The sequence below is a fragment of the Zalophus californianus genome, chromosome 4 (assembly GCF_009762305.2).
Source record: "Zalophus californianus isolate mZalCal1 chromosome 4, mZalCal1.pri.v2, whole genome shotgun sequence".
NCBI classification, from domain to species: domain Eukaryota; kingdom Metazoa; phylum Chordata; class Mammalia; order Carnivora; family Otariidae; genus Zalophus; species Zalophus californianus.
In genome coordinates, this window is record NC_045598.1 from 184,785,053 (window position 1) to 184,802,003 (window position 16,951).

At 38.7% G+C, this 16,951-nt stretch overlaps 1 long non-coding RNA gene across 1 annotated transcript; it reads left to right on the plus strand.

The window, feature by feature from the left end:
* The first annotated feature begins 10,534 nt into the window (after positions 1-10,534).
* Positions 10,535-16,924, plus strand: LOC113922791. Its single transcript, XR_003520076.2, has 3 exons — positions 10,535-10,606; positions 14,076-14,127; positions 16,766-16,924. It is a non-coding gene; the product is annotated as an uncharacterized LOC113922791 (long non-coding RNA).
* The last annotated feature ends 27 nt before the right edge of the window (positions 16,925-16,951 follow it).

Consider the following 16,951-nt stretch of genomic DNA (forward strand, 5'->3'; position numbering starts at 1 on the left):
CTAAAACTGTGTTTAACTGCAGTATAACATCATTTGTTCTCAGGGTCTAGTGAGGCTGGGTGACACCTTATTTATGGGTACAAAAATACGCACACAAAACTGGGAGTAATGTCTTTCTTCAAGCTTTGGGTTTAAATAACTCCAAAGAAATCCTGGTGGTATATTTATCACTTCACAAGCATGTATACTGAGTATCTTCTATATGCCATTTATGAAGCAAACTGAGGTTTAATAAACATTTCTCATTTTTAGTGTTCCAGCACCCAATATTCTTCTAATATCACTCAGTTCTGGAAATGGCATTTCTACCAGTATGTGTATTCTTGGTGGGATAAAAGTGCCTACTTTGTACTACTAAAGTCTTTGGGACACAACACCCTTCTCACACTGGGGAAGCCAGGATTGTGCTATGCCAGGGACCCAGGGTCACCCAAAATGATGTTCGACATTTGTTTGACATTGTGTTAGAAATGGTGTTAGACATTCAAACCGATGGCAGGACATAAGAAATAACGTAGTGAATGCAGCACCGTAGATGCTTTCTGCTTCACAACCAAGTCTGGTTCCCAAGACCTCACTCTCAGGGTGCCTAGGTGGCTCAGTCGTTAAGCGTCTGCCTTCGGCTCAGGTCATGATCCCAGGATCCTGGGATCAAGCCCCACATCGGGCTCCCTGCTCAGCGGGGAGCCCGCTTCTCCCTCTCCCACTCCCCTGCTTGTGTTCCCTCTCTCGCTGTGTCTCTCCCTGTAGAATAAATAAATAAAATCTTTTTTTTAAAAAAAAAAAAAGACCTCACGCCCTACATACCTCTCTTCCTTGGTCTTCCAACACCTTGGGGAGATGTTAACTCTCTGCCCACAAGAAGCCAACAGTCTCTTGCTTTGCCGAATTAGTCTCATCATCTGATACCACATTCTCAAAATATTTATTCAGTAATGATTTTATGGGACCTACTCAGTGTCAAGCAATGTGCTAGGCCCTATAGGGAGCATTAAACTGCATATGGCATCCTTCTCACCCCCAGGAAGCTCACAGTTTGGGCATAGAGATTATACATTTGCAAAAACAATAAATATAACAGTTGCATATTAAAAGGAGGTATTCAGTAACAGTAGAAAGTACTATGGAAATCCATAAGTGTAAATAAACTATCCAGAGATAAGGATCAGCAAAAACTTTGTTGCAGGTGTTGAGATGCTTGTGGAATGATTTAGCTCATGATAACAGAAGAGGGAGCCACAAGCAACAAGAAAAAAAAGCAGGCAGTGTTTTACTCACGTGGATGACCACCACTGTTGGGAACATAAACATTGTTCTCTGTGCACAGTGACTTTTATCAATCCAGGGCCTTGAGAATAGCTTTCCACTAACTTTAACTAGATCATAATACATGTTGTTTCTAAAAGCCACAAATTCTGTCCCTTATTTTAAAACTTATAGCAGTATCTTGAAAATAAACCCAAGAGTAACACAAGATTGTAACTTTCTCCAAAGGTATAGATTCAGGCAGCTGAAATAAGTGGTTAGTTAAAACAATCAGGCAAAAGAAAGAAAAGCTCCCAACTCTCTAAAGAAGAGGGCCCTTTATACAGAGGTGATGGAGTACCAAATTTAACCACCACCATTTATTGGACAGATATTATAGGAAATTGAGTTAAGTTCCCCTTTAAGAACATAACATTGGACCTACTCTTGCAAGGCATATTACTTTTTTTCTCTTTACTTTTGGGCAAAACAGAAACAATTTATATTCTGTAACCGTGGGCTATTTTTCTTACATAACTCATATTAAGATATGGGTGCCATTGCCCAGAAGATAAATCATACACTTTGCAATAAGGGAAGATAACAGGCAAAGTTTGCAACATGCCTATGAATATCCTCTCTGTGCCAGAAATTAGATTTGCCTGTTTCAATTAGAATATATAGAGAAATCTATCTCTTAGTGTTCAAAAAGGTAAAAGGCTTATGAATAGAGATTTCCATGGCACCTCATTTCTGCTCCACGTGTGGAAAAAAAAGAGATGAGAACATGTTCCCCTTTGTAAGCAGTGGCTTATTTGAACCTGTGGAGTTTGGCTGAGTCTTAAACTCTTCAATGTTCACCCATTTGTACAAGTAGGTTAAGGCAGCCCAGGACCTAGTACCACTCCCATGTTTGAAACAATTTCCTCTTTGCCAGGGTCCTCAGCTGAATGCAGGAAAATAGTGAGCATTGCTCAACAGAGTGTTGAAAATAAACAGTAAACACCTTTTGACGGCTTCCCATATCTTAGTATCCCATGATCGCTGCATTTAAAAAAATAAAAATGAGGCTGTATCCAGAGAAGGGAGTCGTTTCTACTTTCGAGAAGGTTCTTTATTTTTGAGAATTAGCAGTTCTTAAGTCAAGGAGATAGGACAAAGTTCTGTAGAATTGCATGTATTCTCCAAAGTCCAGAGCAGTGGTTTGTCCTCAGTGAAGTTCTGCAAGTAAGTTAACAAGTAAGTGACTTAGAGGGCATGAGTAGCATAGCACCTATTCAGAAAAGCCAACGTCACATATCCAGTGGGTCCTCTCTAGTCTTTTGTGAATACCCATGAGGCAGGATATCTCCTGAGGTCTTTCTTCTGTGTAGGACCTTAGTTATTCTGTCTACCCCATTCAACTCTCAATGAGAAGGAGTCCTGTGGGGTTCCAAGATCTTCCCTTTGCTTTCTTTCTGGATGAAATGAAGGGATTGCCAATTTGTGGCCTGAATAATTGAAGAGCTGGCAGCTCACGAGGCAGAAAACCTCCTTTTAGAAACAATTCAAATGAAGGGGGGGAGGCAGAGACGAACCATGAGAGACGATGGACTCTGAGAAACAAACAGGGTTCTAGAGGGGAGGGGGGAGGGGGGAACGGGTCAGCCCAGTGATGGGTATTAAGGAGGGCACGTACTACACGGAGCACTGGGTGATATATAAAAACAATGGATCGTGGATCACCACATCAAAAACTAATGATGTATTGTATGGTGACTAACATAATAAATAAAAAGAAAAAGAAAAAAAAGAAACAATTCTTTAGAACGAACAATAAAGGCTTTCACTTCTCCCTCATCACCTGTCCTCCCATTGAATCAGGAACATTTTTTTTTAAGATTTTATTTATTTATTTGACAGAGAGGGAGAGAGAGAGAGAGCACAAGCAGGGGGAGTGGCAGGCAGAGGCAGAGGGAGAAACAGGCTCCCCGCAGAGCAGGGGGAGCCTGATGTGGGCCTCGATCCCAGGACTCTGGGATCATGACCCGAGCTGAAGGCAGTCGCTTAACCAACTGAGCCACCCAGGCGCCTGAATCAGGAACATTTGCGAAGTTCCCTGATGCCTTGCTCCCTCGTTGGTCCTTGACCAATCAAAGACACATTTTGTAGATATCAGGATGAAAAATGGTAATTGTTCTATTATTAAAAGGCAAGTAACTTCAAATATTTATCATAATCCTTTGTAGTAAATATTGTAAATATCCCTCCAGCCACAGACTAGAGACCAAAATCTAAGTCTTTGTGATGTAAGGGCAGTCTAGCTTTTCAGAGAGAGAAAAATCAAGCAGAAATAATAGTAATTTACACCTCTACAGGAATTATAGTTCACACCATGATGTGACATATACTTCTTGATCTTTCTTACCAGTACTGGTTAAGGCAATCCAGCATTATTGTCTCAATTTTACAGCTACACCTCAGAGAGGTTAACAGAGTTCTGTGAGGTCCCACAGTCAATTGGCAGTGAAACTAGAACAGAAAAAAAAAAAAAATCTTCTGGTTCCAACCCCTGTGATTTTTCCACTATCTCCCAATAATAATGAAACAAGAAGAACACTCTTTTGTTGTTACTATTGTTTTTTTTTTAAGATTTTATTTATTTATTTGACAGAGACAGAGATAGCAAGAGCAGGAACACAAGCAGCGGGAGTGGGAGAGGGAGAGCAGGCTTCCTCCAAGGAGGGAGCCTGATGAGGAACTCGATCCCAGGACCCTAGGTTAATGACCTGAGCCGAAGGCAGATGCTTAACGACTGAGCCACCCAGGCACCCTATTGTTTTATTTTTGCTATCAAGGAGAAAGAGAGGTTAGACATTTTCTAACTAGACCAATATCACTTAGAGGCAATTTATACACTCATTAGATTCTTGAGCTTTGACATCAGAATTCTTGAATTTAAATTCAGAATTTTATTAGTCATTAGCTATGGCAACTTGAGCAATTAAAAAAAATACTAATCCTCATTTATCTGAGCCATAAAATGGGGCTAACCATAATACTTACCTCATATGATTAGTCTACATTAAATGAAATAAGAATACATATAAGACACCCAAAGTCTTTAGAAAAAGGTGACATTGGCAGTGGTGGTGATATTGGTGACATTGGTGATGGTAGGGGTGATTGTGATGGTGGTAGTGACAGTTGTGATGATGGTGATATATTGGTGGTGATGGTGATGTTGGTGATGTTGGTGACTGTGGTGGTAGTGGTGATAGTGGTGGACGTGGTAGTGAGTGTTGGTGGTAATGGTGGTGTTGGTGATGTTGACTATGGTGGTGCTGATGGTGGTGGTGGTGGTGGTGGAGGTGGTGGTTATGGTGGTGGTGTTGCTGATGGTGGTGGTGGTGGTGGAGGTGGTGGTTATGGTGGTGGTGTTGCTGATGGTGGTGGTGGTGGTGGAGGTGGTGGTTATGGTGTTGGTAGTGTTGGTGATGATGGTGGTGGTGATAGTGTTAGTGATGGTACTGATGGTGGTGGTGGTGGTGGTGATGCTGGTGGCAGGAGTGGGGGTGATTGTGGTGGTGGAGATGATGGTAGTGGTGGTGGTGATAGTTGTGACGACAGTGATGATGTTGGTAGTCGTGATAGCAGTAGCAGCAGAAGCAATAGTCAATATTTCAAAGGTATGGAAGCTGATGTATTGAGGGAAGATTTGGCTAATGTCAATTAATTTTAAGTTCAGCGGAATATTGTGACCCCTAATGTAATTTTTCCTGCTCTGGTAACCAGGACCTCCAGAAAGATGGAACCTAAAATTATACAGTCAAGAATAACAAATTTTCCTAATCTCATTGAGCTTGTGAATGACTATTTTATTTTGTTCGTGGCGTTAGAGGGTGGAGGTAATTTCATGAATTTGCACTTGGTCTTTCCTACTGTAACAGCTCTTGGTCAAACGACCAGTGTGAGGATTTTGCCAACCAATAAGCGTGTCCACACTGATTATATTTTAAGAACCAGGTGAATTACTACTGGGAGGGTTTCTGGTTCTAGTGGACTCACTGTGGTAGATGCACTGTCTACAAAATATCCTAGTTCTTTCCCTAGGATGACTTTTCTTGTGGGATAATTCTCCTTCCCCATCCTCTTGGTGTCATGGTGACTATAAGATGCGCATTGGCCAATGAAATGTGAACAGAAGTGATATGTGTCCCTTTTGGGAATATCTCTCCTTTCCCTGCCATAAGAGCAGCTGTGATGGACACCTTCTTGTCAGCTTTGTCCTATATGGAGGACTACATGAAGCAGAGATGAGGCTGAACTATAATGTGTATATAGCATGACTGAGAAATAAACCTTTGTTTATTTTGAAGTTGTTTGGGCAGCACAGTTTAGCCTGATAGATACATTCCACTGGGTAATGAGCTACTTAGGATGCGGACCATGTTTTAATTACCATTAAATCCATATTACCTACCTTAGTGCCTAGAATATAGTAGGTACTCAATAAAAACACTGTTGCGTGACAAGTAAAATTAATATATCTATTATTGCCTTAGTTTACAAACCCGTAGATAAGTCTAAGTTTTGAAAAATTGCTAACTTTTATCTTCCAATTATTTACAAATAATGGTAAGTCACCCAAGATCTTATTCATAGCAGACATTTAATTCATACTTACTGATTTTCTAGAGTCAAATATGTTTTAACCTTTTATCTCCCATAGCATTTGACAACATGTCACAATAGACTCTGAATTCCTCAAAGACAAAAATTTTGTTATATTCATATTTATTTCCTCATAACCTAGATCATCCTATCATATTTGTCACAAATATGCAATCTGGCATTAAACATGTACTTGGTAAATGACTGAGGGAAGTTTATAAAGAAATATATTTCTGATGTACATATGTTAGGTTGACAGGAATAAAGTTATTCAGAGAGAGAGAGAGGGACATTTCCATCTCAGATAGTACCCATCTATTCTCTTTTAACTAAAAACTAGCCAGTGATCAGATACTGATCTATTGAGTCAGCCATGTTTATGCTATTGAGTGTTAGGCTAACTGTAGCTTTACTGATTAAAGGTGCCATATAGAATATAGAATGGTTAGATAATTTGGAGACAGAATTTTGTTGCCATTGCCATTGGTATGTGTGTGTATGTGGACGTGTGTGTTTCTACTTAATTGATAAGCATGCCCTACAATGGGGAATTGCAATTAGTGTAATTTTCATGATGAATCTCTGCTAAATTTAATTTTATGAAACCCAAGTTGAGAGTGAATTTACTCACATTTATAAAATTTGTGGGGTCCATATGGGTGAACAGATTGCTTTATTCACAGGTTGTCCCATGTGGGGGCTATAGCCAGAGATAAATATCCCTACCTCTCTGTCCTTGATGTCAGAAAGAATCAGCTTGCAGCAGTCAGTCCTTGTGGTAATTTGGAGCTAACCACATGAAGAGCAATTATTCAGACCTACCTGGGCCTGGGCAACTGGAATCGCCTCTAACCTACTCCTTGCCTCCTGCCTTCTTAATCTAATTCCTTCTTCATTGTACCACCAGATTCAACTTCCCGAATCACCATCTTTATCAGGTTATTTGTAGCCTTCAATGGCTTCATTTTGTCTGCAAAATAAAACCCAAGCACCTCGGACTGATATTCAATGCTTTCTGCTAGTCTTGCCCTGATACCTTTCCAGGCTTACTCCTCACCTCTCACCTGCACAAATTCCAAGTTGCACCCGACCTGGATCACTCAATATCTGCTTCTGCATCTTATTCTCATCTGCTTCCTTTTCTGGCTCATGTCCTTCCTTCTGTCTGGAAAACACTTTCCATCCTCTTCAAAGTCATTTAGCTGATAAATATTTACTGAGTAATGAGCTAAGGGTCTGGTCCTACTCCATCCAACAGGGATACAAAAATTAATAAGAATGCTCAGGTCCCTATTCTCTTGGAGCTTATAAAGAAATCTATTCTAATTTTTAAAATATCCTCAAATTTCCTCATTAGGGTGCTTCCTATAGTTTGTTCAACTGGAAGTATTCTTTCCTCCTACTAAAAATTTTAAGCACTTCCTCTATCACCAAATTGTATGTTTATCTTATCTCTACATTTTGAAGAGGAAGTTCCTGGAAAGGAAAATCATAAACTCAATTTGCATATTTCCACAAACATGGTTCCTGAAACATGGCATATCCCCCAAATATTCATTATTATTTAAAGAATTATTAACAAAATGAATCAATACTAGATAATCCTTTGAAATGTACTATGTGCCTAGCATTGTACAGTGTACTTCAAATATATAATCCTCACTTTCACAACAACCTGATATGGTACCTGTTATCTTTCCAGTTTTTTAATAAAAAATTAATCTTCATAGAAAGTAGGCAGTGTGGAGTTTATTGGAAAGAGTGGAGCATTTCTCTCTGAAATAGTCTTTGGTTCCTCTCCCTAACTATAGACCTGACCTGCAATTAGATACTGACCTTATAGCATCAACTGCGCTTATGATAGAGAATGTGAGTTGACCTTGGTATTATTGATTTAGGGGATCATGTAGACTAATTCTTCTTTGAAAGAAGTTTGGCTGCAAAGGTGTTATGGCCAAACTGGGATTCAAAGTCAGGTCTATTTTACTCCAAAGCCCACAGATTTTTCCCATACCACTCTGCTGAATAAGCAGAATAATGGAAATGACTCAAACGCATCCACTATGGCAGATGCTCATGATGTCTTGCCTACATCCCTTGAGCATTGACCTCTAAACATAAGGCTATTTATTCCATATACTTGTGGGGATTTTATCTGGCCATGAAAGCAGTGGTAAGCTTGCATGTGCTGCAGAGTTCATGTTTCAAGATCTGTTCTCAACAATTATCCCATAGGTGCTATATAGATACCCCAGCTTCCTCCCTCCTTAGTTGGGGTAAATCTGCAGCTCGTTCTACACTGTATCCCACATTTCTTCAATTGCTTGATAATGCACCCTATAATGATTTGCTTCCATTCCCCATCTCACTTTTCCATTTGTTGTCAGTGTTTCTTAGAATGCCCACCCCCCTCACACACACATACTACTTGTAATCAAATTCTCATCTCAGGATCTGTTTCTGGGAAAACCTGAGTCAAAACACCTGCCTGATTTTTAGTTGTTGGTGCTTGTCCTTTCTTCCCTACCTGCCCCCTTTACCATGAACACACTCACCTTTGCTCATTTTTTGAATCAAAAGCCTGTCATCCATAAGCTTGGCGCTGCTTGGTTCCAAATTTGAGCCCTCTACCAGTGTGTACTTGTGTCAAAAGCCCTTTTCATGCACATGGTCATGATTTTAGAAGTGTTTGCTGTCCTCCCAGGGTCAGTTGCTCCAGGCTGGCTCTAATTTGAGGGACCTCAAAGAAGTCTGCTAATAACAGATTCTTTGGCTACCTTCCTCTTGTGTGTACAGCCTCACCCATGCCTAGGGCAAAGACTTCCTTTCCCAATTCTGCTCTCCTTAGGACTATTTGCAGGTCTGGTCCTGTGACTTACTGATGGGGAAACTACCCTGTTCTCTAGTCCCTCCTAGCCCTTTGTTGGGAAATTTGAACCTGATTCTCATTCTCCAAATATCACTTTGGCCAGATGTAAAAGCTCTGTTGAGGATAAAAAAATTATGCAAACCTTACCTCCAGACTGGAATCCAAATATATTTCCTCTGGATGGAGGGCTTACTATGGCCCTTGTCTTGGTGATTTGGTCTGGGTCACAGGTTAAGTATTACCATCTTTTCTTTCTAGTGTGTATTTCCCTGACCTCTTCTCTGCCTGAGGTCATGTGCCTATTCTGATGATACTAATTATCTTGTTCTGAGAGGCATTATGGCAAGGTGGTAAAGACATGAGTTTTGTAGTCAGACCTGGGCTCACATCCTGTCAATTGCCCTCATCAGCTATTCAAACTTGAGCGAATAACTCAGACTTTCTGATCCCTAATTGCTTTATGTAAGGCAGCATCAGGCCACCTGGGTGGATCAGTCGGTTAAGTGTCTGACTTCAGCTCAGCTCATGATCTCGAGGTCCTGGGATCGAGCCCCACGTTGGGGCCTGTTTGTCCTTCTCCCTCTGCCCTCCCCCCACTTGGGCTCACTCTATCTCTCAAATAAATAAATAAAATCTTAAAAAAAAAACAACAACTGAGACAGCATCAATGACTCCAAAGTGCATTTTTAAAATAAAGGATACATTTTACATGTTTTTGTCAATATGTGTTGAACACTCAGTAATTAGGAGCTATCGGTCATGTGTCTGAAGTTTTTGGAATATCACTCTTGAGTTTCGTTTTATTTTTTTTATTTTTTAAAGATTTTATTTATTTATTCATGAGAGACAGAGGGAGAGAGAGAGAGAGAAGCAGAGGGAGAAGCAGGCTCCCAAGGAGCAGGGAGCCCGATGCGGTACTCGATCCCAGGACCCTGGGATCATGACCTGAGCCGAAGGCAGATGCTTAACCATCTGAGCCGCCCAGGTGCCCTTGTTTTATTTTTAAGCATTTCCAATGACTCAGAGATACTTGCATCACTCCTTGATAATAAGAAGAGTTTAGAATCGATATCAACATTCATGGAAGATGCAAAGCCCTAGTTTAGAGTAGTCTTGGATGATTTCAGAGGTCAAAAGCACAATCATATTCACCTCTGACACAGCTGAACAGTGAGTAATGGCTGACTTAGAATGTCTTGCTGGGAGCCCATGGGAAAAATTATGGAGTTGTCAGTGGCAGTGATTTGGGTTACTTCTTTACGTTGGTCATTGTTTATCGTGCCAACCTTGGGTGATCTTCACATCCACTCAGTCTGAAGCATCCATCATCTGACATCGTCTGACATCATTTGGGGCTATGAAAGGGTATAATCTAGTACCCTCCCCCTCTCCCTGGACATCAAGAATCATCACTACTCGTTCTTCCAGCAAACAAGCTGGATTTTATACCATGTCACTGGATATTTCACTTTTATTATAAGATTTTCCAAAAGATTAAAATCCTGCTTACAAGATAGATGAGCAATGGCTTTGGGAACAAATGACTTTGCTTTAAGTATCTTTTCTGCCTTTCCCTAGCTGCATTAACTTGGCAAAGACATTTGCCCCCTATGAGGTTTGGTTTTCTCAACCACAATGTTTGGTTGCAAATGATGTAAGTTTCCTATGGGAAGTGAATGTGGCATTTATGATGATATGCTATGTCACAATAAGGGAAGGAATAAAAAGAGGGAGTAGAAGACAATAATGAGGGAGAAGATGGATAGGACTGGCACACTGCAGATTCCTTTCCTCTCAGAGAGTTTTAACTCTAAGACCAAGCTGATTTCTTTCAAGGAGGTAGATGGCTTATTTAATATTGAGATTTATTTTGAGATAATTCCAAATTTATTAATTACTATGTCTATTTCTACTGAGATTGGATTTGTGGAAGGAAGCACAGGTGCGGAACTTCTTTTGATCTCATTTGTCCTGTAGATTCATTATTTGCTCCTAGATGAAAATAAGTCACCCTTACAGATTATCTGAAAGAAAAGTAAAGAAACATGTTGATAGATGATTCCACCGGGAGTTAGTAACACTCTTCTAACCAGACAGAGATGGATATGGATAAATGGGTAGAGGTTCCTCATTATAGTCATCAGTGCTTGGTTATAATTAGATTGTAAAGAATGTGATTTAGCTAAAATGCACAATAATAATGTCAAGATGTCTGGGATTTAGAACCAAGACCCTAAGGGTAAGTATGTACTTGATTTTGAGTCACCCTCTATTAGTGATAAAAAATGTATGTCCAAAGACATAAAGAGTCCTTAAAGAGTAAAGACGGTAAGACTGGGATTTTTTTTATTTCAAGTTTTTTTAAGATATATTTATTTATTTTAGAGAGAGAGAGAGAGAGATCATGAGCAGGAGGGGCAAAGAGATTCTCAAGCAGACTTTATGCTGAGCATAGAACCTGACATAGGGCTGGATCTCATGACCCTGAGATCATGACCTGAGCTGAAACCAAGAGTTGGTCACTTAATCAACTGTGCCACCTAAGCGACCCTAACTCAAGCTTTTATTTGAATTCTTTTTAGTTAACACATATGGTAAAATTGGTTTCAGGTACAGAATTTAGTGATTCATCACTTAGATACAACACCCAGTGCTCATCACAAGTGCCTTTCTTAATACCCATCACCCATTTAGCCCATCCCCACCAACCCTCCTCCATCAATCTTCAGTTTGTTCTCTATAGTTAAGAGTCTCTTATGGTTTGCTTCCCTCACTCTTTTTGTTCCCTTACCATATGTTTCTGTTTTGTTTCTTAAATTGCAAATATGAGTGAAATCATATGGCATCTGTCTTTCTCTGACTGACTTATTTTGTTTAGCATAATATACTCTAGCTCCATACACGTTGTAAATGGCAAGATGCCATTCTTTTTGTATATATACACCACACCTTCTTTATCCATTCATCAATCAATAGACTTTTGTGCTCTTTCCATGGTTTGGGATTTTTAGATCAGTCTATCCAGAGGGCTATTTTTCAAAAAGTGGTCTTGGAAGTACCCAAACATTGGGAAAATTGCCCAAAGTTCATGTTAAATATACAGACAGTAAGACCTAATGAATCAGAATCCTGGCATGTTGCCTTGGGATATGAGTGTTTGAAATGTCCTCAGATGCTTTGGATGTCTCTGTTCTAAAGATTGTGCTTTGAGGATCACTGCTTTGAAAGTATTGTTCCTAATAACTATGGTGTAAGTATAATCAGAAATTTTAAAATGTGCAAAAAACTTATGATACGAACTTACCTGTATGTCAGAGCTTAGACCTACCTGCAGGTGACACTTCTGGGTAACCGCTGTTTTATTGACTTCTGGATAAGGATTTGTCTGGATAGATTTCTCATAATCTTTTCCTGAGATATGAAAGACCATGGGGTATAGTTTTAAAGGAGGAAGACATCAATGGTTTTTTTAAAAAAGAAATAAACACTGGATAAGCAAAGAGACTATAATATATCAAGAATTTCAAAAGAATTTCTCTATTACTTAAGCCAGTTCTCAACCTGATATGATTTTGCTCCTCAGGGGACATTTTGACAATGTGTAAAAACAGTTTTGGTTGTCACCACTGGGGAGGTACAACTGCCATGCAATGGGTATAAACCAGGGATGTTGCTAACATCCTATTATGCACAGGCCATTCTCTCAACAAAGAATTTTCCAGTACAAAATGTCAGTAGCATTGAGGTTACAAAACTGGAATTTATACCCTTTAGGCTTCTTAATTGTACATGGCACTTAAAAAAAAAAGCATTCATGCATCATTATAAGAATTGTTCTCATTTATAGAGAGGAAAACAAAGACATAGAAGTTAGCAAATATAGGGCGCCTGGGTGGCTCAGTTGGTTAAGCGACTGCCTTCGGCTCAGGTCATGATCCTGGAGTCCCGGGATCGAGTCCCGCATCGGGCTCCCTGCTCAGCAGGGAGTCTGCTTCTCCCTCTGACCCTCTTCCTTCTCGTGCTTTCTATCTCTCATTCTCTCTCTCAAATAAATAAATAAAATCTTTAAAAAAAAAAAAAGAAGTTAGCAAATATAGATGGGTTCCACAATTTTAATGATTGGCCCTTTTTTAAATTCAAAAAGCACATTGTTTGAATCTAAATGCTTATTATTTCACCAGACTGTTTATATGCACATGTGAATACACACATGCTTATTGAGAAGTGGTCTTATATGGTGATTATGTACACAAAAACTGGAATCCAGCATCCTGAATTTTAATACAAGCATCATCAAATGCCATCTCTTAGAGTAGACAAATTGTATAACTTCCCTAGGGCATACTATATTTATCTATGAAATGTGGTTAGTAATACTACCTGCCTCAATAAACCATGAAGAGGCTTAAATAAGGTATTCCCTGTAAAGCAATTGACAGAGTGCTTAGCACACAGTTGCACTGAAAATATGTGTTTTTATTGCCTTGACAGATGTTAACCTAGCCATATTTGGACCTATGCTGGGGCACAATGTCTAGCCATTAGCAATATTGGCTTCTGAACTATCAGGACTAAAATATCAATGTAGTAAACACCATCTTTGGAAAAAATGAAGTTTCTACTTTTGTCCTAACTAATGAACATTTGAATCTCATTGTGTTAATTAAACCAAGACATTTCCAAAAGCTCTATCACTGACCTATAGGAATAGCAACGAATCAATCAGATAAGCGTAAGGAATACCCACAAACTTGTTAACTCAAAGGCTGGGTCCATTTCATTATTTTATGCCATAATCTATTGAACTAAAGAGAATTTTGGTGGGTCATAGAGAATATCTTTTGCAATATCCTTGGCTTCTCCCCTCCGAGCAGCCCTGAACTTGCTTGCAAGCCCTTTAGACATAGGGGGATGGTGTGAGGGAGAGGCAGGAGACAGAGGGGTACAGGCCCAGCCTCTGTGGGTTACTCGCAGTGTGACCCTGCGCGAGCCATGTTTATTTTCGAAGCTTAGTTTCCTCATTAGTGAAATGGATACAGTATTGTGGCTACCCCATCAATTCTTGAGAGAATTATGTAAGACAAGCTACATTCGCTTCTCAGAACAGCGCTTACTAACCAGTAAATGCTAAAGAGATAGAGCTACTATTAAATAAATATCTTCAAAACCTGGAAGAGCTAAAAGAACAAGAAAGACACAAGAATGGAGATGAGGGGAGAGGTTTCTTAAAAGATTGCATAAAGGATGTCACGAACTTGATTCTGAACCCTCCTGTCTCAAATTCACTACCCATTTGTTATTATTACAGGTTTAAACCTAAAGCCATCATGACCAGAGTGCCCATCGCTTTGGCACTTAAAGTAAGGTGTGTGTGTGTGTGTGTGTGTGTGTGTGTGTGTGTGTGTGTGTTTTGAGTAAAAGCATATCAAATGTGAATTTAGAGATGATAGTAATAAATAATATTGAAAAGCCTGATGGTGCTGTGGAAAGTTAAAGGTAAAATAATTTGGGATCAGTTAGTGACAGGGTGTTTAGTTCTAATGTCCATCCTGAGAGCATATTATAACAACAGGCAATGACTGATGTGCTCATGATTATATGTCATTATGCAAGTATTATTCAGTGCTCAGGAACTTTTGTTTAAGGAAAAGGCAGGGGGTCGTTTGGCTTTTATAATGACTGCTACTAAACTACCAGAAATGTTTAAAATGCCACTTTCTGGTTTATATTCTAGTTTTCTTGAAAAAATGTACATAGCTTATTTCCAATTAATACCAGGTAGAAGGTATTTTTTTCTAAAGATATTTAAAGGCTCAAATTCAAGTTAAAGTTCAAATCTAAGATCTGCTCATATGGGAAGAGTGGAAGGTTTATCACTTATGATGCTTACCAACAGGTAGGGACCACCCAACAGCATAATGGTCCTGTTTTCTCCCCATCACTGTACCAATTCCTTCCTGAGTAGAATATGAGGGAATGAAGCCAATTGCATGATTAACAATTTGGGGATAGGGCATCAATGTTTTTATCCTTTCTGTTAGCCTTCCCTGTGAGCTTGCCTATCCAAAGAAATTATGTGCTCTCAATTTGTCTCAGCTGTATTGTAAACTTACTGGTAGAGACACTAAATACACTGAGTCTCATCCACTTAATCTTTTATATTCACTCAAACTGCTTCAGAACTCAGACTGGGAAGGTGTATTATTTATTAGCCTTCTAAAATCCTAATGTCTGGTGTGTTGCATGAATAACATTGAGGAAAAGGCAAGAGGTAGAAGTTAGAGAAGTAAAATAAGCTCTGTGATACAGAATTCTGCCATGGCTAAGTCAAGTAACTTAAGATTTAGTTCTGTGCTGGGTGCCTGTCATGTGGGATTTTGATCTGAAGGGCTGTTGTTGTTTATAGAAGGATTTTCCATAGAAGAATGCCCCAAAGTGTGGAGATGAATTCCAGAAACTAAGTGAAAAGCAAGTTATTTCAGGAATGAAGGAGTGATTGACAACAATAAGGATCATGGAGGTTGAAGTTTCCCATGTATATATAGAAAAATGGAATTTATTGATGCTATTGACAAGAATCCTTTCAATGCAGTTGGGGAGACAAGAAATGGTGTAGCAGTAAGAGAGAATGAGAGGTGAGCAAGAGAAGAACATTTATTTGAGAAATATTGCTTTAAAGAGGAGCAGAAAAATATGGCAGAAGAGTCTGAGGATATGGTATCAATACAGCTTTACTTTTTAGGTGGGAGACACTATAGCATATTTGTATACTGATGGGAAATTATTGAGTGGAGAAAAAAATTGATAATGTAAGGGAAATAAACACTGAACATTAGGATTAATGAAAGAAACTAATCATAAAAGATGATATATTATATGATTCTACTTATGTGTAATGTCAAGAACAGGCAAGTTTATGGTGGGAAATGTGGTGTGACTTCTACTAGGTCCCTGGTTTCATGCAGAGTGGATTGCTATGTCTTAAAGTTAAATTTCAGGAATGACTACACAACTATGAATATATTAAACACCATTGAATTGTACACTTTAAATGGATGAAGTGACACTACATCTGAAACTAATGATGTGCTATAAGTTGGCTAATTGAATTTAAATAAGAAATAAAATAAAAATAAAAGGGTGAAGTGTCTGGTGTGCAAATTATATCTCAATAAAGCTATTTTAAAAAAGAATGAATGGTGAACAAACAAAATGTTAAGCCTATAAATAAAATTACTCATGCATTGACATTATAAGGTAATCACAATAATGCCTAATATGTAGTGTTGTAAAAATCATGAAAGAAATTTGAAGTTCTGTGATAAGATTAACATTTGCTTTGTAAGGAGGTTAATAGTATTTACAGTCTTAAAAACCACATATTTTCTAGAACAATAGTTAAAATATTGCTTAAATTTAGATTTTTAGGTTAAATGTACAAGTAAAAACTTTAGAGTAATCAACAAATTAATACAAATATTATACCATATTATATTATATATTCAAAATTAGTTGGAGAATTAAAATTTTAATGAGATTAAAAGTAGATTACAATACAAAAGATGCAAAAGAAAGGAAAAGTTAAAAAACAGTATCATGATAAAAATCAAATAGAAAGCAATAAATAAATAGTTAGAGGTAGATTCAAATAGTAAGCACAATCAATGCAAATAGTCTGTTCAGTTAAAAGAGATTAGGAAGAGTTAAAAGATTGACAGATTGGATGAAAAAATAGATTTCAGCTATATACTCTTATAACAGATACAGGAGAGCAAAACAGAAACAGATTGAAAGTAAATGGATTGAAAAAGATACAGCAGGTAAGAACAGTGTTCATATGCAACTAACAGATATCTCATCTGAGGTGGTTTATGTAACATAAAACTTTATTTCAATCTCACATAAATTAATGCATCATTGGGTTCTCAGAACTTTTATGTGGCTTAAAATTCCTCTGGAAAAAAGGATACCTCCGTTGTTTCCTTTCTCAACCTCTAGTGAGAATCCTAGTTATCAGGACATCTGATGGCGTTCCAGCTGACACATCCAACCGTGGAACAGGGGAGCACAAGGGCAGAGAAGGGCAATGGCAGCCAACAGCTCTGATTAACAGTCCCCAGGAGCTCCCACAAGATGCTTCCGCCTATGTCTGCTGACATTCCCATATGTCTGCTGGGGACTACA